This window comes from Notechis scutatus, chromosome 1, assembly GCF_049901735.1.
Source record: "Notechis scutatus isolate UNSWTSFEM ecotype Mainland chromosome 1, rNotScu1.2, whole genome shotgun sequence".
In the NCBI taxonomy this organism is placed as follows: domain Eukaryota; kingdom Metazoa; phylum Chordata; class Lepidosauria; order Squamata; family Elapidae; genus Notechis; species Notechis scutatus.
In genome coordinates, this window is record NC_142009.1 from 132,850,287 (window position 1) to 132,876,638 (window position 26,352).

A 26,352-nucleotide genomic window follows, 5' to 3' on the forward strand; every position below is an offset into this window, starting at 1 on the left:
AAAGGTCGGCAGTTCGGCGGTTCAAATCTCTAGCACTGCGTAACAGAGTGAGCTCCCGTTACTAGTCCCAGCTTCTGCCAACCTAGCAATTCGAAAGCATGTAAAAATGCAAGTAGAAAAATAGGGACCACTGGGAAGGTAACGGCACTCCATGTGCCTTCGGCGTTTAGTCATGCCGGCCACATGACCACGGAGACATCTTCGGACAGCGCTGGCTCTTCGGCTTTGTAACGGAGATGAGCACCACCCCCTAGAGCCGGAAACACCTAGCACGTGTATGCGAGGGAAACCTTGACCTTTACCTTTAACCTGGTATAAAACATCTTTTTTACATTCTGGACATTCTCAGTAAGTGGCATTTCATATCATGAAGCCATTCTAAAGTAGAATTCCATCTGGGGGGAGATAAGCTATTGAATGAGGGGACTGTTAATTAGCACTGGATCAAGAAAGCTGCCTATGTGGTTTTAGGAAAAATACATAAATGTTATTGCTATTTTTTTATTTCCTTCTGAAATCATTCTCAATCAGTTAGCTGCTAGAAACCTCCATGCTGCCATAAAGTACAGCTGGAATACTTTCAGACATTCAGATATAATCTTAAATAGTTCTTGAACCTCAGAAAAAGATGACCTACATGAAACCAGTCCAGGGAGTGTCTTTTTGTTTCCATCTTTCTTCCTTCCACAATTTTAGAGCCCAGCAGCTTTCGGGAACTACAAAGCACAGGTATAAATGTTGAGCAAATTACACATCCGGTTTTATGACAACAAGCTCCCCTTCTTTTGTTGGCTTCTGTCCATTAAAAGCAATTTGGAAGGATCATCAGAACTTGAAAGGGCAGATCAAACAGCAGTGAAAATTGCAGCTGCATTGGCCCCAATTCAGAGCAAATTCTAAGCAAAGAGCTGATAATTTATTCCATTTGAGACATATAGATACTTTACAAGACTCCCTTTCTGCACGTGGGTCTCCCTGCTTTGCTTTATGGTGCAAGAATTCAACATGTCTTTAATTTCAAAAAAGTATTTTATGCATTAGTTGCGGAGGACATTTATTACAAATGTTGTACATATGTTTACATACATAAAGATGTATTGTTCAAAATTTGGCTTTCATTTTAAATTACATTTTACTTAGCAATTTCCATAACCATCAGGAGCAGTCAACTCCGAGAAGGTAAATTATCTTCCATAATTTCAGGCCTTTTCATTTTGCAGGTGGAGGGCAGCTGGGATGAGGTTGGAAAGAAAACAACATTTAGACAAGAGTATTGGCTCTGTACTTTGGCGTCTGTGATGCTCCAGCTGTAACCTGATGTTTCAAAATGGAGGGCAGGCTGAAGCAACTTAATTTAAGAGACTGAGGGCATCAGCAATTGCTCCTCCAAAGTAACCAAGGAAATGGCTACCAAGAGGAACGCTAAACTCCAACACCTGACTTTTACAAATACAAGAAAAATAATTGGCCTCCCAATTCAGTTGATATAATCACCACGTATATATTCAGCTTTCATATATATTGTGATTTTTTTTCTTTTGCTCAGCTTTATTTTTCTTTTTCTTTTTTAATCAAAGTATTTTAGGAAAGTCCAATAGAGATATAAAATTCTGAAGAATATCATCTCCATATGTAGCTGCTTTGCAAAGATTAAAAAAGGAACAAGTAGAATGGCACGCATACAAAACTTCTGGTACAAATGCTTTGATTATATATGAGCAAAAGATGGGGGCTATTTTAAGTAACTGGGTTTTTTTGACATGACTGCTAGTAGTGGAGAAGACATCTGCTGACAGTTGAAGGTCATCTTTAACATTAGATTAGGAATAAATTTTCAGAGATGGTTTATCTCTACGAATGGTCTCCTGCTTCTGGCCTTATGCTGTGTTATATCCCCCACACAGACAAATGCACAGAAGCATGCACCAAAATATATTCTGTCTTGTTTTTCTTAAGCATTAAAGTAGATGTTGTTGCATTGGTTAGGTGACAGTCCTCTTAAAAACCCATGATTTTTTTTCCTGATTTTTTCCTGACTTTCACAACTATAGAAATGTCTAAAAAATCTGTATTGTGAATTGGTGTCATTTAACTTATTCATAAATGAGCTAGCATTGGGAATGAGTATATGGTGATTTCAACAAATTATTTAGAATAATAAAGCCCTAAAGGAGCTTTAAACTTGTAGAATGGTAGCAAAAGGACAATTCCGTATTGTTAAAGCAGATATAAAGAGCAAACTATTTATATGCTCATGCTCCAATTACTTCATATCAGTGATGCACAAAGGGAGAGTACTTGTATTCCCAACATGGATTTCACAGCTTCAAGAGCAAGTTTGGTACAGTGGTGAAGGTGCTAGCTGAGGACCCAGGAGATTGGGAGTTGTAGTCATGCCTTAGGCATAAAAGCCAGCTGGGTGACTTGGGGCCAATCACTCACTCTCAGTTCAAACTCACCTCACAGGGTTTGCTGTGGGGAAAATAGAAGGAGGAAGGCGTATTAGTTATGTTCACTACCTTGAGTTACTTATGTAATATGTAATAAAGGTGGGATAATAAGAAAGGAAGGAAGAGGAAGGAAGTAGAAGAAAGAAAGAAAGAAAGAAAGAAAGAAAGAAAGAAAGAAAGAAAGAAAGAAAGAAAGAAAGAAAGAAAGAAAGAAAGAAAGAAAGAAAGAAAGAAAGAAAGAAAGAAAGAAAGAAAGAAAGAAAAAGCAAGCAAGCTCCAAATAGGAAACACAACTGTGCTCTCACTGCAAACCTTCGCTATACAAACTCTTAATGCTATTGTTAGAAATTGAGTGGGATAAGATGCATTGTGCATGGTAGGACATGCTAAAATACTGTTTCACATTTCTGTGGGTCTCTTGTGGTCCATATCCATTGTTTTGGTCCATCTCATGCACTCGTGGGGACAACAACTCTCTGTCTGAAGTACCACAGCTCTTTCATTAAAAAACAAAGGTGGCCAATGGAAAGTTCCTGTAAAAAGTATGCAGTATGTAGGGAATGTGGATACTTAGATGTTTGGGGCCACTCAGTGAAGCTGAGTGATAGAAAATTCAAGGCAAGAAAAAAAGGAAGAAAGCATTTCTTCCCACATACAGTGATCTGTTTGAATTACAATCAGATATTGGAGTAATAGGTCTCCAAAAGGGATTAACATCTTCATCAAGCCTAGATAAGGTTACTAACCATGATGAAACTATCATTACTTTTCAATACCATTTACTAGAAAATGTGATCTGAAGAATGTTTTGATGTTTATGTCCTACTTGTGGACTTCTCAGAGACTTAAATTGAGCACTGAAGGTGTAAATTAGCATCATACAGCATTGATTTCTATTGATTCTTTCATGTTAAGACAGCCAGTTTAGAGAGGTAGACAAGGCATACCAATCTAGAAACTGGAAGGTTGTGAATTCTAATCTTGTCTGAGGCACAGAAACAGTTGGGTGACTTTGGGCCAGTTACTCTCAGTCCTAGAAAGGAGGCCATGGCAAACCACTTCCCAAAATGTTGTCAAGACACCTGCAAGGACTTGTCCAAGCAGATATCAGGAGTCAACACTGATTCAAAGGCACACACACACACACACACACACACACACACACACACCAAAAATCATGTTAAATTCCTTAATCCTCTCCCTCAAAAATACTCCTTGTGGATGGATGGATGGATCGATGGGTGGGTGGGAAGGTGGACGGATGGATGGAGGGGCAGACAATTCTCTTAGAATTTTTTTCTGTGACAGACCATAAAAAGGCTAAGACATCTTAAAAGAGCAACCTCTTTGATAAATTATTTTGCTACAATGGTTGCAAATGATAGTAAATCTAGCTGGTAATTTTTTATAAGAAATGTGTTAAGATAAGCATAGTAATTTTAAAACACATAATGTTGTTCTTGAATATTATTCCTGATTATCTGATATTTCTGTTACACTTAATTGGATATTTTTTTTAAAAAAAAAAAACCACCTTAAGCATGGCAGATGCAATGGTAAAACAGGAAATAGCTATTTCTAATCCAAAATAATTGGAAACCTGTCTAAGTTGGAAAATATTTGATCATCTGTGAATTCAATTAATGCTTTTCTTAGTAATGTTGTAGAACATTCCAAAGATTAGAAAAACAACTTAAAGCTCACACCATTAATGGCTATAGAGCATCTCAAAATATTTAGAATTCATTTTCATTTTTATTTGAACCTGTATAAAATGGGGTGATTTTAAGCAAGACATAATATAATACAGGTAGTTTCTCCTAGTGAATTCTACTAACAACTGGTGCCTTCCATATATGCCAATTTTTTAAAGTTCAGAAATATAAAACTGGGAAGTATGTGCAAGGGTGCACTATTTGCAAAACGCATTCTTGTCAGCTCCATGAAGCAGTAACCCATGAAATACAGTTGGTATCTCAGGGGCACAGTACTCTTTGCCTGCAAACATTTAAAATTGCACTTGTGTAACATAAACTATTTATAATGATCTCACCCTCGTATATAAACTTTATTCCACATCAGAGAGGGAAGATGGGGGAAGATGAGAGGCAGAAACAGTGAACAGCTGAATGTGAGTACAGCATCATAAATTCATAACATTTACAGCTTTTTAACCACTAGTCATAAATTTGACTGATTTAATTTACAAGCCTTTGTGCTGGCATCAAGAATATCTATTTTAAAATACTTTCTTCATTCCAGAACAAGTTGGTGTCACCAAAGGCAGAGCTAGAGTTTAGGTGAAGAGAAGACATTCTGTGCCACATTTCACCTTGCTTACAAAAGAATGGCTGGGTGAAAGAAAACACATTTTACACACTCACTAAGGCTAAAAGGAAGAACGGCATGTAAGAGAACAGAGGATACACCTGGCCAAAATGACACACTTTCAAATCCCATTTAATTTAATATAAACTTTGAAAGATGATTAAGAACCGGAAGCAATTGGAATTATGCATGGTTATCTTTGACCACATCTTGCTTCAAGCAATCCTCTTTCATTCCTAACATCACTTTCCAGGAAGTAAAAAAAGAAACCAGGAGGAGTTTGGCTCCTTCTGATTTTTTATTTTTGACTTTTCCCAGCAAACATATATCATTAAAAGGCATAAGTTTATAGGCCCATACTTCCATACAAATAACCAGCCAACCTGAAGCAGATTTTCACAACCAACAATGAATAACAGGATAACGATACAATATGAGAATCAGGTCTTGCAACCTATCCAGATGTCTACTTTGCTCCCACATCTACACCAATATACCATTACAGGCCCTGATAACTTCACACACAAGATTACGGCAGAGGAATCTCCATGTACTCTTCCTCTGATATATGCCACTATGAGCCACGATGGCGCAGTAGTTAGAGTGCAGTACTGCAGGCTACTTCTGCTGCCGGCTGATTGTAATTTGGCAGTTCAAATTTCACCAGGCTCAAAGTTGACTCAGCCTTCCATCCTTTCGAGGTGGGTAAAATGAGGACCCAGATTGTTGTGGGCAATAGGCTGACTCTGTAAACCGCTTAGAGAGGGCTGTAAAGCACTGTAAAGTGATACATAAGTCTAAATGCTATTGCTATCTGCCATCAATGCCCTTTGGATTCTACATAGATTCTACATAGAAGAAACTGGCCAAACTTTTCACAAAATAATTAACGGAAGCATTAATTGATATCAGGACTCAAAACAAGTCCTCAAAGCAATTATAAAAGCACTTCAACCTCCCAGGAAACTCTGTAGCAGACCTCAAAGTTGTCATGAAAAAAGAGGACTTTAATAGTGCCATCAAGCAAGAAACATGTTAAACTCACATTCATCTCTAAAGGTTTCAGGCAGAAGTCTCAACAAAAATGTTGAGGTTTTTTTTTTAACACATTACAGTTGTTAATTGCTGAAGTAATTGTAATCTATCTCACATATAATCTGCATTTACATAACCCACCTGTCTTCTCTTCTTTCTCATCTCAGTTTATATCCTATATCAGTCTAATCACTCTATGTATTTGATAAAGTGAGCTGAAGCCAATGAAAACAGTTTTAATTCAATAAAATTATCCAAAAAAAGAAGTGCTACCGGACTCCCGTTTTTTTGCCATTATAGACTAACATAGTTCTCCTCCTACAGATACCTGGAAGTAAATCTATTAAAACTGATTGGAGTTATATCTTTATAAAATCATCTTAGTTTAGTTACAATAATTTGACCGGCACTTGGGGTGGAAGGGTAGAATTGGGGAATGAAATAACAAATGTACTAGAGGAGTTCAAACCAAAGAGAAGACAGGTTTTACCCTTCCAAATGTAACCTGTGAAATTGTAAAATGGGCTAAATAGAGATTTGTATCATATTTAATGTGCTTTCATGGGTTTAATGTGCTTTCATCCAAGCTAATGAAATTCAAGCCTTCTCTCATTGGTTTCAACAGCAGTTTAAATTTACCCTTAAGCAAACTGCCTAGAGAAGTCCCTGGGGTTTTTTTGGGAAAGTTTTTTCAGAAGTGGTATGCCACTGCCTCCTTCCTAAGGCTGTGAGAAAGTGATCGGCCCAAGATTCGTGAGGTGGCTTCATGCCTAAGTGGAACTAGAACTCCCAATGCCCCAGTTTCTTGCCTGATGCCTTAACCACTACACCAAATTGACTCTCATGGTGCTATTGGCAAAGTCTTAAAAACAAATGGTATTCACAATCCATCATCCTGATTCTTAATGAATCACATCACAATTAAATACAAGTCCACTCAGAAGTAAAGTCTTTTTCAGTTGAAAGTGGCTTACTCTCAGGTAGGTCAGTATTGAAATATAATCCCAATATATTTCAATTGGAAAGAGAAACATGCATTTCTGTGCCTATAATATCCTCTGGTGTGGCGGATTTACCTGCTTTGCTTGCTCTTTGGGTCTCCAGATCCCTGCACTTACTCAGCTTACTACTTTATTATACTAATACAGTCATGAAGGATAAACTGCCATCTGTGTGATTTTGGGATATGCACTATCTCAGTTCCAAAGCCTCCAACCAAGAAAAAAATAAATAAAGAGGCCTCACCTCTATCTCCTGCCATCAAAATAAAGAGTCAAATTTAGAGTCCCTCTTAAATGATAAGCTGCAGTGCCCATTTACCTGACTCAGAATAATCCCTGCTTAACTGAGTTCGTCAAGGGTGGGATTCAATTTTTTAACAACCGGTTCTGTGAGCGTGGCTTAGTTGGTGGGCGTGGTTTGGTGGTCATGTGACTGGGTGGACATGGCTTGGTGGTCATGTTACTGGCTGGCCGTGGCCAACTCAACATCTTCACATTGAGGCACACATCTCCTCGCCTGGCCTCTTGTGACTGTGGGGATGCTGCAACAGTTGTAAGTGTGAAAAATGGTCATAAGTCACTTTTTCCAATGGTCACTCCACACAAGCAAAGTACCAGCAAAGGAGGGGAAAAAAACTCCAGAGAAATTCCAGAGACAGGAAGTCTAGTCCTGCCAAGAATGTAATAAGGGTTAACGGAGAGGCAGTTTCTGCAAGCAACACCAGAATGTTTCCTTCCTGCCTTCCTTACAGGATTAGGCCAGTAATTTCTTCTAACAACCGGTTCTCCGAACTGCTTAGAATGTTAACAACCAGTTCTAGCGAATAGATGCAAACTGGTAGAATCCCACCCCTGGAGTTCGTGGTTGTCTTTCCTGATAGCTTTAAAGACTAGGAGAACAGCAGTTGCAGAATCTTTCTGGAGAGCTCAACCTGCAAAATGAATGTGAATAATAGGTATGGAATAAGGAGGAAAGAAAACATATTTTTAAGAAGACAGTGGACAACTATTTGTCTGAAATGGTATAGGGGATTTTGAGGGCTTGAGCACGAGTTTGGACTAGAAGACCTCCAAGCAGTGGTGGGATTCAAATAATTTAACAACCAGTTCTCTATCCTAATGATTTCTTCCAACAACCAGTTCACCAAACTGCTCAGGAAGTTAACAACTGGTTCTCCCAAACTGGTGCGAACTGGCTGAATCCCATCACTGCTTCCAAGGTCTCTTCCAACTCTGTAATTCTGTTATTTGGAACATTCACATCTTTCGAATATCTTATGTATCAAAGCTTTAATTCTGAAAGTGACAACAGGAGTGTTAGAAGGTAGTTCTGGTTTGACGCGTGCCACAGTTAACACAAATATGGATCCTCAAAACCTGTGAATTGTCAAATGTGACCTGCCATTTTTGTGTCAACAACAATATACTAAACACTAGTTCACAATTTTAATTATACGCCATTGAATACCACATACCATTTCAGGCCAATTACAAACCCTCTCATAACCACAGGACAGAACCAAAAAACAAAAATCAAATATGACGCTTCTCATATTAAAACTTTATAGTAAATAATTAGCGCAGAAGAATTTTTTCCAAAGCTTTGGTCAGCTTCCATTCTGCTATGAATTACACAAAATCCCCATATTGTACAATAAGAAAGGCATGCACGGAAATTGGTTGAGGCCAACATATTTGTGAAGCGAAAAAAGGAGTGGAAACTTTAAGATGTTGTGTCTCATGGTTAAATTTGTATCTTTGAGCTTTTTTTTTTTTTTTTTTACTACAAAGCAACAGGTAATTTCTTCTGAGGGGAAAAGTATGTTCTAAAAAGAATCAGAACTTTAAGCATTTTTATTTATTTATTTTAATTAGCCCTGAGCTTTGGCAAATAAAGCGCACTATTTATTTTCTTGGACATTGAGATAGAAATTTATTTTGAGTCTGGCAGAAGAAAAACCTTTGAAACACTCAAGAGAACTAGGCGCTTGCTTCAGAGTCTAGTGTCTACACCTGTCAAAAGCTTGATTTTCTTCTGTTGCACATGTTGGCATATTGGAATGCTAACAAATAAACAGCCTGCTTTGAGGGGGGGTTAACCCCCTCCTCCTTTTCAGATTTAAATTTCTGTCAAGGAGGGGGAGTACGTTCGGATTTTATATTTTAGGCATTTCTTTAAGCAGACGGCAGACCCAAGGGTTTCTGAGACAGTGATAGAGAAAGTGAAAAACAAGCTTTTCTGGAAGGTTCTGTTGCTGCCTGTCTTATATGATGCAGAATGCAGATATTTCTCCTGAGTATTTTGTTTTATTCATTTATTTAGAAAATTTGTGTTGACACCTACTCACACATAGTGACTCGAGGCTGAATACAAGGACATAAAAACACAACATAAAAGAAATAATGATAATAAAAAAGAAAACTAATAAAATAATAACCCACCCACCCACACTCACCCCAGCGACAACACACTTCCATGCCAGCCATTTTATGGGCTCCATCCAGTTCCCCAAGCCCACTGGCAGAACCACGTCTTCAGGGCCTTCTGAAAAAGTGTTAGAGTGGGGACCAGTCTAATTTCCAGAGGGATGATGTTCCAGAGGGAGGGAGCCACCACAGAGAAGGACCTTCTTCTGGATCTCGCCAGATATCTCTCCTTAGGGGAAAGGATACACAACATTCCTTGCCTTCCCACTCTAGTGGGTTGGGCAGATATGACCTTCAAGAGACGGTCCCTCAGACAACCTGGTCCCAAGCCATGAAGGGCTTTAAAGATGACAAACAGCACCTTGAATTGCACCTGGAAACAAATCTGCAACCAATGCAGCTCCCACAGGAGAAGTGATACACGTACACATCAAGGTCTGCACAAAACCATGCGGGCTACTGCACTTTGCACCAATTGGAGCTTCCGGGTGATTTTCAGGGGCAACCCCATATAGAGCGTGTTGCCATGCCATGAAATCCTTTTTTAATAAGCTACTAAGGGTATAATTGGTAGGGAAGGAGTTGATCCACATTGTTTTTGGCTAGAAACATCCAAGTTGGGCATTCAACATAACCAGTTAATGAAAAATCTACTATTAGGTAAAAGGATAATTCCAGGTGTGCCACTATTTGACTCGGTTGATCACAAAGGAAGGGAAAATTAATCCGTTCAATAAAATACATTGTGGAGATCTGTTCTTTCAGGGTGAAAGAAATCCAGTGCTCTACTACCTGACTTCCTCTTGTGTGATGGGAATTTTTTCTTCTTTCCCTCACTTGTAATCATTTCCCCATGACCACCAAAGGCTGCATGGACAGGTCTGGTAACCCCCTTGCCCTAGTCTTTCAGATATTTTGGCGGCAACCATGCCTTTCCTGTTTTGCCAATTTAGAGCTGGAACCCCAGAAGACCCAGGATGATTTTTTAGAAGCCCCCAGACTCCCTTTACTCATATGGTTGAATTTCTCTGGCAATTAATTGCCAAAAATTGATACCACAATCTCCTACTATTTGGGGGCAGGGAACACTAACAATGACAATGTGAATCCTAGAATTATTTTCATTTTTGAAACAAAGGAAATTCCCACTCCCCAACATGGAAGTAGAGAAAAGATCCCTGTCCAACATTGATGTGGTATGGCTGCTCTCGATTTATTGCATTTCTGTTCCCACTGTGAGTTTTACCTTCTCTGAAAAAGTAACATGGACAGTGGTCAGATTCAAAAATTTTACTAGCAGTTCTATGGGTGTGGCTTGGTGGACGTGGCAGGGGAAGGATACTATAAAATCTCCATTCTTTCCCCACTCCTGGGGGAAGGATACTGCAAAATCCCCATTTCCACCCCACCCCACTAACCTGCTTTCCAGCTCTGTTCTCCTGTGCAGGTCAACAAAAGAAGATCCAGCCGATCAGCTGGGACTCGGGAGGCAGAGAATAGATGGGGGCGGGGCCAGTCAGAGGTGGTGTTTGCCGGTTCTCCGAACTACTCAAAATTTCCGCTACCGGTTCTCCAGAACTGGTCAGAACCTGCTGAATACCACGTCTAAACGTGGCCCTAACAGCAAACGATTATCCAGAACTCATGTGGCAACAAAGTAGAGATTAATTTTATTTATTTATTTTGATTTGTCAATCGCTTACAAGATAATAGGTATAAGTATATACATAGTTATGAATACATGAAATGGGTACATTTAAGAAAAATAAAAGAAACAATAGGACAGGGACAGTAGGCATGTTGGTGCACTTGTGCACGCTCCCTACACACCTCTTAGGAAAGGGGTGAGGTCAATAGTAGACAGTCTAAGGTTAAAGTTTTTGGGGTTTGGGGAAGAAACCACAGAGTCAGGTAGAGTATTCCAGACATTGACCACTCTGTTGCTGAAGTCGTATTTCCTACAATCAAGTTTGGTGCGGTTAACCTTGAGTTTGTATCTATAGTGTGCTCTTGTGTTGTTATGGTTGAAGCTGAAGTATTCATTGACAGGTAGGACATTGCAATGTATGATTTTATATACTATACTTAGATCAGACCAAAGACGGCATAATTCAAGGTTTTCTAGGTCTAGAATTTCAAGTCTGGTGGCATAAGGTATTCTACAATGAGTAGAGGAGCGGAGAACTCTTGTGAAATATTTCTGGACTTTCTCAACTGTGCTAGTATCAGATACGTAATGTGGGTTCTAGACTGATGAGCTGTATTCGAGTACTGGTCTAGCAAATTGGCCAAATTGAGTATCGCAGCAGCAGGAGTTAGTAGCTCAGAGCTTGCCATATTAGTTTATGATCAAATGCTGTTTCAAAAGCTTTTACTAAAAGCACACAATTACCCTCCAGACCAGAGGTCATTTCAGGGGCCACCAACTGGATTGTCATGCCACAAAACAGAGTGTTCCTTTTATTCTATATATATGATTGGACAAAAATGGATTTCTCTTTCATGTACGTGTACGCGTAGCCCTTCTTAGCCAAAAGAAGTACAGGAAGCCCTCGACTTACAACAGTTCATTTAGTGACCATTCCAACTTACAACAACACTGAAAAACATGATTTGTGGCCATTACTCACACTTATGACCGTTGCAGCATTCCCATAGTTACATGATTTACATTCGGATATTTGACAACAGATTCATATTTATGATGTGTCCTGGGATCACAGGATCCCCTTTTGCAACCAGAATAGCTTGGCCTCAGAGGTTGTGAGAGCACCTGTCAGAGCTCCAACAAATCCACCCTCATTCAAATCAAAAGTCTGTAGCCGCATCTCAGAGAAAATAAAATTGATTTATTAGAGGTTGCCATGTTGGCCCGTGGCTGGGTGCAGCCGATACTAAATTACATCATACATTTCCCCCTTGACCCTAGTCTTTCCCCCACCCCATGAATGTGACTTCTCCAATGGGACACATCCATCTCCAAGAGTCATCCATCATGCTCTCCTTCTTATGCTCCGACAACTTTGGGCTACCGGGGTGATTATCTAGGCATTTCAAGAATGCCTTGTTTTCCCCCACTCCCTTTTTCTGGCAGCTAAAAAGACCAAAGGAGGATCTTTTTAGTTGACAGCGCCATCACTTGAGACTTTCAAGAAGAGATTGGACTCCCATCTGTTAGAAATGGTGTAGGGTCTCCTGCTTGGGCAGGTGGTTGGACTAGATGACCTACAAGGTCCCTTCCAACTCTGATTATCTGTTATCAGACCTTCTGATGAGCCAAGTCAATGGGGAAGCCAGGTTCACTTCACAACCATGTTACTAACTTAAGAACCACAGTGATTCACTTAACAAATCTGGCAAGAAAAGTCATAAGATGGGACAAAACTCACTTAACAAATGTCTCACTTAGAAACATAAATTTTGGGCTCAAGAGGGGGTTCATAAGTCAAGGACTACCTATATTCCTTTAAGACAGACTAAATTTGAGGCGAAATGGCAAGATCCAGCAAAGGGGAATCCGCAGAAGTACAAACAGGGAATGAATTCACCAAATTTGTTTTGTCCAACCCTCTAAACCAGGGGTCTACAACCTTGGCAACTTTAAGACTTGTGGCCTTCAACTCCCAAGATTCCTCAATTCTGGAAGTTGAAGTCCACAAGTCTTAAAGTTGCCAAGATTGGAGGCCCCTGATCTAAACTGTATTCAAAAACGTGTGTGTTTATGAAACTCATCGTGAAATGCCTAATTTTAGCAACTTTGGATACCCTTCCTAGAACGCTACATCTCTACATTTTCTTTTGCTTACCCATATTTCATTTCCCACTTTCTTGGTGCAGTTAAAACAAATCTCTCATCAGCTGTGTCCTGAATGCCTACGCAAATCCCTATATAGAAAAGGCTTCAGAATATGAAAAGAGGAGTTTAACAAGACACACACCTTATTGTTTGTTCAACTGGCAGATCTAATTGAGCGACGGTATTCCAAGCCACGCTTGTGTTCAGATTGGAGAAGCATAATTTCTCTCTCATTTGCGGCTATATCGGAGAATTAACCCTCATTTAAAACACTCCCATTTGGAACGTTTCTCCCTGCCATGTTGCTTCTGTTACTCTCAAAAATTTCAAAAGTTAATTTAACGCCCAATTCTGTTCAAATCGACAGACCTGCATAGCTGAGCTGAGGCAAGTTAATTTGCAATCAAATAAAGATATGCACGCCACTGAAATATCTGAAAGTCTTCCCTTGTCAATTAAATGAGTCTATGGATTAAAATAACGAGGTTTTTGCATTGGGAGAAGCGTTCTCAGCTGAACTGCCTAACCTCCAGAAACAAAACGACAGTGTCCACACCCTAAATTCTTTTTTTAAAAGTTTTTTTATTTTTTACACAGACATAAATATTACATAAACATAACACATAAAACATAAAACCATCTTTCAGTTACATACAGTGTGTCGGTTGGTACAAATCTTTTGTGCATAATCTCTATAGTCTTTCCCCTCTGATTTGAATTAATGCTCATATTATCCATCAACTAACTATATATACATACATACATACATATGTATATTATTATCATTGTTAATTATTTACTAGACTATTATTAACATTCCATCATTTTATGCAAGCTAATCACCATTTTAACTTAACTTACATTGTAACATTCATTTCATTTTCATTAATCAATTCAATAGTAATATATCCTTACATTATTTTCTTTCTACAATTCTATTATACTTATGCTATAGTCTTACAGAGTCTTGTTTTTTTATCTAACCATTGATAAAATAGGTCCCATATCTTATAAAATTGTTTATCTTCTTGCTCTCTAATATCGAATGTCAATTTACTCATTTCTGCGTACTCCATTATTTTCTTAATAACTTCGTCTTCCACTGGAATTTTCTCATTTTTCCAGTTTTTAGCAAATACGATCCTTGCTGCAGTTAATACATTTACAATCAAGTATATCAATTCTCTACTGTATGTTTCAGGTGTAATGCCCAATAAAAATATCTCTGGTTTTAAATCTATTTTTTTGTCATTTTTTCCAACCATGTGTGGATTTTAGTCCAATATCTTTTAGCCTCAGCACATGTCCATCACATATGATAATATGATCCAGATATCTAATGACACTACCAACATTTCTCCAATTTGTTCTTAAATATTCTTGCTATTCTTGCTGGGGGTAAATGCCACCTGTAAAACATCTTACACAAATTCTCCTTATATACTGTTGACATTGTCATTTTATAATTTCAAGACCACAGTTTTTGCCATTTCTCTAAAACTATCCCATATCCAAAATTCTTCCCCCAAGCAATCATTGTTTCTTTAACTTGTTCTTCTTTTAGTTTAACCTCTAGCAAATATCCATATAATTTTTTAATCATCTTTTCATCAGTACCTGTCTCCACGCCCTAAATTCATAGCTCAGTTTTAAAGCCCAGGTTCATTTAAATTCATCACTTTCGTCTTTAGTCCCAATGTGTTCTGGAGCTCAAACTGCTTGATCCTGCCTATCAAGGCTTATTTTACAACAGACGTAACAAACTCAAGGCCTGCGGGCCCGATGTGGCCTTCAGGGTGCTTAAATCTGATCCACAGGGCCAGCCTGGAAATAGCAAAGGAAATAGCAAAGAAATAGCCTACGGTGCCAATGGCAGCCAAAACGTTTTGGCTGGCAGAATGCTGCAGCAGGCCATCCAGGCCCAGAATGGGCCGTAGGCAGCCCCCCCATGCCCAATTTTGGCCTACAGGGTGCTGCAGGAGGCGTCTATCCTGTCTCCCTCCCCCAGCTGGCCCACAGAGGAGAATTACAATGCTGATTCAGCCCTCAAAGAAATCCAGTTTGACACCCCTGTTTTACAACATTTAGAGCAGTCCAATTGAGGGTATGCGTTTTTTAAGACTTTGAGACATGGGGCCTACCGCTAGCATAAAGGTGAGCAAATTGCACATCTATGCAATTGCAGGTAGTCCTCGACATACAACCCAATTGAGCCCAAAATTGATGTTGTTAAGAGAGACATTTGTTAAATGAGTTTTGCCCCATTTTACAACCTTTCTTGCCACAGCTGGTAAGTGAATCACTGCAACTGATAGTAACCTGATTGTTAAATGAATCTGACTTTGCTCGTCAGAAAGTTCCCAAAAGTGATCACAAGACTCCGGGACACGGCAACCGTCATAAGTACGAGTCAGTTGCCAAGCACCTGAATTTTGATCATATGGTTATAGGGATGCTGCAAAGGTTGTAACTGTGAAAAGTGGTCATAGGTCAGTGCCGTTGTAACTTTGAACAGTCACTAAATGAACTGTTGTAAGTCGAGGATTACCTGTACAACACTATAAATTTTCTGGTGTCATGTCCAATTTGCAGCCATAGGCTACATTAGTGACATGATGATATCACCAGAAATGGAGGAGAGAAAACCAAGTTTCTTACCTCTCCCTTTTATTTTTTTTAAATGAAGAAGGATGTTAAAACCAAAATGGAGTTTCTAAGCATTTTGGAGACTTAACACATGTAGTTAAGAGCCGTGGTGGTACAGTGCTTGAAATGTAGTTTTGCACACTAACTCTGCCCACTGTCAAAAGTTGGATCTCGGCTAAACCTGGCTCCAGGTTGACTCAGCCTTCCATCCTTCCAAAGTCAGTAAAATGAGGACCCAAATTGTTGGGAGCAATAGCCTGATATTATAAACTGCTCAGAGAGTGCTGTAAACCACTGTGGAGCAGTATATAAATATAAATGCTATTGCTAGTTTGCCTCATATTTTATAGGGGCAAATCATCCCAAATTACATGGCCAGCAATATTTTATCGAATTTTGGCATGGGTATCTCAAGAGGATATCATCAAATAGGCTGTGAGACTGAACATCGCTTGTAGACTATTTTGTTACAAGGCTATGTTCTCCATGACAAAATAAGTAGATCTTAAAATTAATTAGCAATTTTAAAAAATCAGAAGCCCAGGAGGTTTGCAGAGTGAATTCAGAAGACATCAAATCCTGCAAGAGGATGAATATAATAGTGTTGTTTCATTTCTTGCATATATATCGTAGTTTAAAATATGTAAGGAATGTTAAACTATGTTGTGTCAGTTTTCACTGGAGCCAAAGCACATATTTATGAAGGCCCTTGAATGTTGGGATAATTTTAGATTATATGTATTCGCTCCATTGACAATAGCAAATTTTATTTCTTTCCCTGATTCCTTAACTGCAGTTTCTCCACATCCCTGCTCATGACTATTGTAATCCAACTGATTAAAACATAGAAGAATAAAAGGCCTGTATTAACTGATATAATTTCATCTGAATGTTGCTGATTACCCAGATTTCAAGAGTTTAAAAAACAAACCATTTGTAGTGCTGAATGATATTCTCACTTATGTCAGTTTTCCTGATTTTTATGCCTAATATTCTTTCTTCATTCATGTCCCTAATTAATTACAAATCTGTTATAAAGTATTTCAGATTGTCATCGGATATCAACAACCCTACATGAATATCTTTATCACAGTACCTCAGAATACTTTGTGGCTTTTAACTACATTTAAATCTTGCTGGAAGTAGTTTCTGAAAGAACTGCAGCTGCTAGTCCAAAAATTATCGGATAATAGGCTGTTTTTTTTGTTTGTGCTGGAACATTCACCAGGTTTCTAGACCATAACTGCTACAGACGTCCCTCTGTTCTGCTAATGAATATATCCCAGACAAAACTCATTTATATAGGCATTTATTAAAGCACCATCTTATTTGTTTTACAAAAATAAGATTTATATGTAGATGTGTGTGCTTCATTTAGATAATCCAGGATTATGGTTTGTATCTTTGAGCTTTTGTTTTGCTTAGACTGGAGCTCAGCTACTTTGTTGAGGATGGACAATCGGAAGTCGCTAAAAGCTGAAAAACAAGCATCTGAACTGCAAAACCTAGCAATTCTAGACAACCATGTTGAAACTGATGGATGCTTAGAGTTCATCAATGTCTAAAGCACCACAAGTACTGCCATGATAGAGTTAATTATTAAAAAGCAGCCGTGTGTACCTGTATGTGTGCAGGGGACTGGTTGAAGCTTTTAATTAATGGACTTGGTGTTAGCGTGCTTCCACCTTCTTAGTCTCTCCATTACTTAATTGCATAGTGTTATGATACAGATAAGGAATAGTCAGTACAGGTAGTCCTCAACTTACGACAACAACCGAGTCTTAACATTTCTGTTGTTAAGTGAGACATTTATTAAGACAGTTTTGCCCCATTTTACAACCTTTCTTGCCTCAGTTGTTAAGTGAATCACTGCAGTTGAGAAGCTAGTGATCCGGTTGTTAAGTGAACCTGGCATCCACATTGACTTGGCTTGCCAGGAGATCACAAAAGGTGATCACATGACCCCCATAAATATTAAACAGGTGCCAAGCATCTGATCACCTGATCATGGGGATTCTGCAAAGGTCGTAACTGTGAAAAAATGGGCATAAGTCACTTTTTCAGTGCCATTGTAACACTAAGTGAACTGTTGCAAGTCGAGGACTACCTGTGTGTAGTGCTTCAGATGTTGCTAAACCCACAAATCACGAGACTCCTTAGTAAGGGCTATGCTTTCTAAAAATGGTCAGAATGATAGCTTAACAATATATGGAATGTCACTATTTGTCCATTCTCTCTATTGTCTAATGTAGGATTATCATCTTATGTTATTCCAGATGTAAATCCTTGGCTAAACCTAGGAGTTGGTGTATCTATGTGATTACAAGAATAGTGTTTCTTATTTAAAAATGTATGCTGTGACTAATATATATATATTATATATATTAATATATATATATAATACTAATATATATATATATATCTATCTTTGATTATTCGGTTTTCTCCCACGTAAGATTGGAAGTATCTAGGCAACGTTGATGGAGTCTCATTCATCATCTTCAGGCTTGTGTCTTCTACTCTGTGCTTCTCAGAGTAATGCTTCTCAAAGTAATTACTCTGAGAGGCACAGAGCAGAAGACACAAGCCTGAGGATGATGAATGAGACTTCATTGAAACGTTGCCTAGATACTTCAATCTTACGAAGTGAGAAAAACCCGAATAACCAAAGATCCACATACAAATACCATGAGAACCTCAGAATATATATATATATATATATTAAGTTTTCGTGGTACTTATATGTATGGCCTTTTCGGCTTTGTTCGGTATTTTCCTGGTCATTGTAGTTGTTCTTTTAAAGTTGTAGCAACGTTTCAGCAGAATCTCATCTGCCATCATCAGGCTTCTGTATTGTGTCCGTCTGTGAGTCAGACTTTTACAGTGGTTTCAGATTTAAATTTGGGGCAGCCTATTGCTGTGCCAGAATGGTTTTTTTTCTTCATCCTGATTGGTTGGGAGTCTTGGTCTGTGTTTATTGGTCTCAGAGTTTGCTGTGTTCTGCTTGATTGATGTCTCTAATATCTTCTGTCTGTTTTTTGGCTCTTTTTGTATCTTGATTGGCTGGCAGCATTGTGCTACTTTATTGGAGGCCTTTAGTGCAGCTTGGCTTCGGGTAAATGGACGGCTATCATTAGTTAGGAAGCTGGGTTTCATCTGGGTGCCTGGTTGGGATGTGTTTGAGCTGGAGGTATCAGGGGGATCTGTTTGTGCCCAGGTGTTTGCCTGGCTTGTGGTGTGGAGATTTTTTTGTTTGTGAGTGCAGGCTTCCAAATGATTGACAGCCTGGTGGAATCATCTCTTCTATTCATGCTTTCTGGTCTTTTTTCAATCTCTATGGCTTCTCTGATGATTCTGTGATTAGGGTTTTCTATAGTGGCTAGGGTTTTGGTGCCATTGAAGTTGATGCTATGACCTGTGGCTTCCATGTGTTGGACTAGTGAGGAAGTGTGTTCCAGCTTTTTGACTGCATTTTTGTGTTCATCCAGGCGGGTACTTATTCTTCTATTGGTCTGTCCAATGTATGTGGCTGGTCATGATGCACAGGGGACTTCGTATATGCCTTGGTTTTCCAGGTCAATTTTATATTTGGGGTTGCTAAGGATGGCTGCTATTTTTCTGTCTGTTTTGAAGGCAGTCTTGATGTGATGTCTGTGTAGTACCTTACTAATTTTGTCTGTAGTACCTCTTATGTAGGGCAGGACAGCTGTTCCATAGGTCTGTTCATCTTCTGGGTCTCTATTATGTTTCAGTGTGTTTTTGTGGATCAAGCTGGTGATTTTGCTTTTGTGGAAGCCGTTGGCTGTCAGTACTTTAGTCAGGGTGCATAGTTCAGTCTTAATGTGTGTCTTGTCTGCCAGGCGTTTGGTTCTGGCGATTAGTGTTTTGGCCACGGAGTTTATCTGTGCTGGGTGGTGGTGGGATTGGGCGTTGAGGTAGCGGTTGGTGTGTGTTTTCTTCTGGTATATGGTGTGTCCTAGTGTGCCATCTGTTTTTTGTAGATTAGTACATCTAGGAATGGTAGTTGTTTGTTTGTTTCATTTCCATGGTGAACTTGATTTTGGGGTGTGTGCTGTTTAGGTGTGTTAGGAAATTGTTTAAGTTTTCTTTTCTATGGGGCCAAATCACAAATGTGTCATTGATGTATCTTAACCATAGTTTGGGTTTGTGGATGGCATTGGCCAGGGCTCTGATTCAAATTCTTCCATGAACAGGTTTGCAATGATGGGTGACAGTGGTGATCCCATAGGGGCTCCTTCAATTTGTTTGTATCTTTGTCCTTTGTATATGAAATATGTGTTGGTTAAGCAGTGTTCTGTTAGTTCCATGAGGTGTTTAGCTGGTTGGTATTTATTTTTGATGATTTCAAGGGTCTCTTTTATCGGGACTTGAGTGAATAGTGAAACCACGTCGAAACTTACAAGCAGATCTTCTTGCTCCACATGTCAATCATTTGGAAACCTGCACTCACAAACAAAAAAATCTCCACACCACAAGCCAGGCAAACACCTGGGCACAAACAGATCCCCCCTGATACCTCCAGCTCAAACACATCCCAACCAGGCACCCAGATGAAACCCAGCTTCCTAACTAATGATAGCCGTCCATTTACCCGGCCAAGCTGCACTAAAGGCCTCCAATAAAGTAACACAATGCTGCCAGCCAATCAAGATACAAAAAGAGCCAAAAACAGACAGAAGATATTAGAGACACCAATCAAGCAGAACACAGCAAACTCCGAGACCAATAAACACAGACCAAGACTCCCAACCAATCAGGATGAAGAAAAAACCATTCTGGCACAGCAATAGGCTGCCCCAAATTTAAATCTGAAACCACTGTAAAAGTCTGACCCACAGACGGACACAATACAGAAGCCTGATGATGGCAGATGAGATTCTGCTGAAACGTTGCTACAACTTTAAAAGAACAACTACAATGACGTGGGAAAATACCCAAACCAAGCCGAATACCATATATATATACACATACATACATACAGATACAGATACAGATACAGATACAGATACAGATGCAGATACATCATATACATATACATATACATATACATATACATATACATATACATATACATATACATATACATATACATATACATATACATATACATATACATACATACATACATACATACATACATACATACATACATATATATATATATATATATATATATATATATATATATATATATATATGGATCTTTGGTTATTCGGGTTTTCTCCGTGTAAGATTGGAAGTATCTAGGCAACGTTTCAATGAAGTCTCATTCATCATCTTCAGGCTTGTGTCTTCTGCTCTGTGCTTCTCAGAGTAATGTGAGCTTGCAGCTGCTTCTTGGTCTGCTGAAGAAGCAGCTGCAAGCTCACATTACTCTGAGAAGCACAGAGCAGAAGACACAAGCCTGAAGATGATGAATGAGACTTCATTGAAACGTTGCCTAGATACTTCCAATCTTATGCGGGAGAAAACCCGAATAACCAAAGATCCACATACAAATACCCGCGAGAACCTCAGAAAATGTGTGTGTGTGTGTGTGTGTGTGTGTGTGTGCAGGTCTTGGCATGTTCGGGTCTTTTCCCATGTAAGATTGAGAGTATTTTGGCGACGTTTTGACGAGGTCCTACTCTTCGTGCTTGTGCGAGCAAAGCGTGATCGGAGCTGCTGTCTCTCTATAAATACTGGTGGGGAGGTTGGCTGTGTTGTCATTTCTTGATTGGTTGATGGAGTTGATTTTTGCAGATTTTGCAGATTTTTTGTAAGAACATGTGTGGCTGAGGTCTTGGCTGTGTGTCTATCAGCCTCCTGTGTTGTAACGACCTGGGTAATGGGCTATGTGATGACATTCTGAGTTCTATTGTTTTGACATCCTGGGTCTTGTGCTATAATCTCCTGGGTCGTTGGGTGTGTTGTAACATCCTGAGGTTTTGTGGTGTAGCCTCCTGAGTTCCGTGATGTGATATTCTGAGCGGGTGGCTGTGATGTGATGTTCCGGGTTTTGGTTTGGCTCCGAGTTTGAGGCCTGGCTATGTGTTCATGGCATGTGTCCGTTTGCTTGGTTTGGGGGTTGGGGTGTGTGGCAGCTGGTGGATTCAGCTGTGGTCTGGTTTCTGGACGGTGGTTGCCTTTCATCTATGGGATGGGTTTGGGTTTGAGTCTGGTGAGGGAGATTGGTGGTGGCATCATGTGTTGTTTTGGGTCCGGTGTTGGTTTTTGTGGCTGGGACTCGTTTGTTAATAAGGCCTAGTTTCCAGATGTCTGGTAAGCAGGAGGTATCATCCCATTTATTCATGTTATGGGGGTGTTTCTCTATTTCGATGGCTTCCCTGATTATTCTCTTGTTGAAGTGTTCAGTATTGGAGATTAATTTGGTTTCCTCAAAATTAATTTCATGTCCAGCACAAACAAAAAAAACAGCCTATTATCCGGTAATTTTTGGACTAGCAGCTGCAGTTCTTTCAGAAACTATCTATGCAATTACAGCACTACAAATAGTTTGTTTTTTAAACTCTTGAAATCTGGGTAATCAGCAACATTCAGATTAAATAATATCAGTTAATACAGGCCATCCTTGAATTATAGCCTCAGCTGAGCTCAAAATTTATGTTGCTAAGTGAAACATTTGTTAATTGAGGTACGTTGGTAACACAGTTAAATGAATCTGGCTTCCCCATTGACTTGGCATGGAGAAGGTCGCAAAAGGGAATCCCATGACCCAAGGACACTGCAGCAGCCATCATAAATCTGAGTTATATTTGGCATATTTGGCAATGCATCTGAATTTTGATCATGTGACCATGGGGCTGCTGCAACAGTGTGAAAAACGGTACCCTTTTTTTCAGTGCCGTTGTAACTTTGGTCACTAAATGAACCATTGTAAGCTGAGGACAACCTGTAACATCAATGTATGCTTCATTTATGTTGAATAAATAAATGGATGTTACAGTTTTCAGGCATAATGCAAAGCCTAGTGTTTGAAAACTATGGAATTGGAGGAGGGGGAAAAAATGCAAAACCAGAATTGTCCACACTCTCTCAATCTACCTACCTGATTTCCTCATGGGTTTCCATTCAATCAATTGCAGTTTTGCTGCAACAGATCTCCCAGTGTTGTAGGTACTTCTGTTTATGTAGAAGAAGAAATTAAACATCCTACACAGGTGCCTGACAATAAAAATCCCATGCCATTAATCATAAAATAGGTTGCACTGGTCTTTCTTTCTTATTTTATTCAGTTTGTTTCACTATAACTACAATAAGTACAAGTACAAGGTAGGATTAGAAAGCATAAAAATACGTTAAATATAGCTCTTAGTTCCTAAAAGATCCCCCACACCATCTTAAAACAAATTACAATGTGTTAACCAAAAAAATCTAGCACATTAAAATCAGGGCAATTATGACAGCAACAAGAGACAAAGCAATATGGTCAACAATTAAAGCTCAAGATAAATAAGTTTTCATCTGACGTTAACATTGTACAGGTTTTGCACCTGCCAGAACTGGAACAGGAAGAGTTGGAAACTCTTTATCAAGGTTGTCCTTTCCCTGTTAGGACATCCCCAGGAAATGCAACATCAGAAAAGGAACATTCCAGAGGTGGTATTCAGCAGGTTCTGACCAGTTCTGGAGAACTGGTAGGCGAAATGTTGAGTTCAGAGAACCAACAAATACCACCTCTGACTGCCCCCCCCCATCTATTCTCTGTCTCCCAAGTCCCAGCTAATTGGCTGGGTCTTCTTTTGTTGCCCTGCACAGGAGAACGGAGCTGGAAAGCAGGTTAGTGGGTGGGGAGAGAATGGGGATTTTACAGTATCCTTCCCCCTGGAGCGGATGGGAATGGAGATTTTGCAGTATTCTTCCCCTGCCACACCCACCAAGCCAAGCCACGCCCACCAGGCCATGCCACGCCCACCAGGCCATGCCATGCCACACCCACCAAGCCACGCTCACAGAACCGGTAGTAAAATAATTTGTTCACCACTGGAACATTCCCAACATATTTTATCAACTCAGTGGGTCCAAAAGCTTGATGGAGTCCTCTGGTTCTTCAGATGAAGTTGAGATTTGGAAGGGTATGTTCTCTGCACTAGAAGTGAAGGCTGATGTACCACGTCAAAGATCTCAACCCAGTTTGAGTTCCGAATAGCTTTCAGTGAAGGACTACCTCTCTCTTTCTCTTCCTCTTTCCAGAATTGAGACAGGGCTGGATACTGGACAGGTTTCCAGATTTGTAAGGTTCAGATGAGGTCTTGTGTTTTAGAATACTTCAGGTTCTTCAGTCTGAGTAAAAGTCTCTTGACTGTGGACTCACTCAGATTTCCTTCAGCCCTACGTCACCCAGCACGACTTCTAGACCGGAACCTGACTTCATAGTTAGCTCTTGGGAATCCCTAGTCAAACAACTCTGCAGCCTCAAACAAGGGCAGAAGCCATCTCTTATTTAGGAAGGGAATGTTCTGTTCTCTGCCTTCCTGACTTTGCATTCAAATCTTGATTCTTCAAGGTGATCCTTCATCTTGTCACTAAACTGAAGAACGCAACCCACTCTGAACTCTTCTAGAAGCTGTTCAAATGTTTCTTCTTTTCATAAGAGTTTCTTACAAAACAACGTAGACCTACTATTTTATTATCCCAAAGCCTTTTTCATCTTTTCACTGCTTGATAAGATGAACATTTACTCACAGGGTCCATTCCGTTACATGGGGGAGGGGGAGAAGAAAAAAAGATAAGTGGCAGGGGGGGGGGGAGAGAAAGTACCCTAAAAGACAGAAGATGAAGTTCGTGTTGAATGAATTCATAGCGGGCAGGTGGTTGGGTGGGTGGCATGGCAGATAAACACTGTGATGGAGCCAAGGTAATTATAATTATAATCTGGCCAGCAACGCTTTCAGCTGAGGGGTGTATAAACCTCCCTAAGTTAATTCTGAGAGAGTCCGGTCCCCACCTGCTCCTTGCCTCCACCTTTTTGATACAATATAAACTGGGTCGTTTTATAAAAGGTTGCAAACCCCAGAGATTAAAAACAAGATCGCAGCCATTTATAGCGATCTGAATTTCTCTCCAAAACTACATACATTTCTGGACTGCTTTCATTTTTTTTTTTTTTCAGCACTGCTATTCACAGAGGTCTAACGTGCCCAAGCTAACAGAAGTCAATGGCAGATGTGTCGGCAACTTTCCTTCAGCAATTTTACTAAATGGATGTAGCCCATAAAAACAGTGTTAATTAATGAACATTTTGAATGCACTTATATTTTGGGGATGAGGTTGCCAAAAACAAAAGTTTGTTGGGGGGGGGGAGGAATATTAATCCAACTTTCCTGAAGATAATGAAAGCAAAGGCTGGTCTGCCCAATATATAATGAAATTCAGTTCACCGCTGGACCATCTGGGAGAATACATAGCCCAGTCACTCTGTAGCCAGCTCACTGGCTGTGCAACAAGCCAATAATATTGTGCCATTCTTAAAAGTTGTCTTCTCCAGTTAATCCTGTGCTTGGTGGATAGAACTTTACCTTCTTGCTGTGTCTGAAGGAATCTGTTCAGATGGGACAATGGGAGCCTGGTCAGTTAAGCATTGTCCACCATCCACCCACTCCCAAAAGGATATGCGCCCATTAAGCAACAGACAGAAGGGCACAGATATGCATTAATGTCATACGATCGGTCTAGAAGGGAGGCCATGCTCTGTATCCCATTGGTTGGGGAGTTTTGATTGGCAGGATTGAGGAGGAGGGTCTTCTCAATTGCTGCCCCTGCCCTATGGAACATCTTACCCCCCAGAGGCAAGGCGAGTCCTCCTTCATCTGGTTTTCCAGAAGAGTGTTGAGACCTGGCTTTGCCGATTAGCACGGGCATCAAAAGATGCAATGCAGTCCTGGAGATGGTTGGTGACCTGATGAAACTCCCATTGTCTTGTTAACTTCCTTGCCATTGAACTTTAACCTAATTTATTTTTATTTGCAAGGGTTCACTGTTTCTTTCTTTCTTTCTTTTTTTTAAACTCTGTTTTTAAGCTATGCTTTTATTAAGGTATTGGTCTGGTTTTATTATGCTGTTGTAAATTGGCCAGAGCCACTAAAATAAGATGGGCAGTGTAGAAACATAGTAAATAAATAAATACGTTTTGCCTAGAGTTGTAGTAATAATTATAAAAATGAAATAGAAATATACTACCTCCCACGATGGGGAGGACAGGATCCAATGGGATTGTTTATGTACTTGGTCTGCTGGAGAAATGCCAAGAGTGTTTCAAAATATCTGTTTCAACATCCCATGCCTCCTTTTTATGGTTTTTGAGCCCTAAACTGGCTACAGCCTGAACAGCCTTGCTAAATAAATGCTTTTAAATGAAGAACTGCCCTCTAATTGCTCATTCAAAGTAAGATATTCTTTAATTGCGGGGCATCTATGTATCAAGAGTACTCACCTCTGGTTGAAGTACTCATTTCATAGATGCTCCTCTGTTGGAGACAAGAGAAAGTCATGGAAAAGAACATACTCAAAATGTGTTTGATTAAAGAAAAGAAAAACATGATTACTTTTGTTTCTACTTGGAAGCCACTTCTGGACTTTGTGCTTGAGGTGGAAAAAAAAATGAAATGTTGATGCTATTACATAAAAGTAAAAAGTTGGGGTTTGATGT

At 39.6% G+C, this 26,352-nt stretch overlaps 1 long non-coding RNA gene across 1 annotated transcript; it reads right to left on the reverse strand.

The window, feature by feature from the left end:
- Nucleotides 1-1,203: 1,203 nt before the first annotated feature.
- LOC148132995 (uncharacterized) lies at nucleotides 1,204-26,260 on the reverse strand. Its single transcript, XR_015747026.1, has 3 exons — nucleotides 26,137-26,260; nucleotides 22,753-22,826; nucleotides 1,204-1,231 (listed from the first exon to the last, which is right to left on the reverse strand). It is a non-coding gene; the product is annotated as an uncharacterized LOC148132995 (long non-coding RNA).
- Nucleotides 26,261-26,352: the final 92 nt, after the last annotated feature.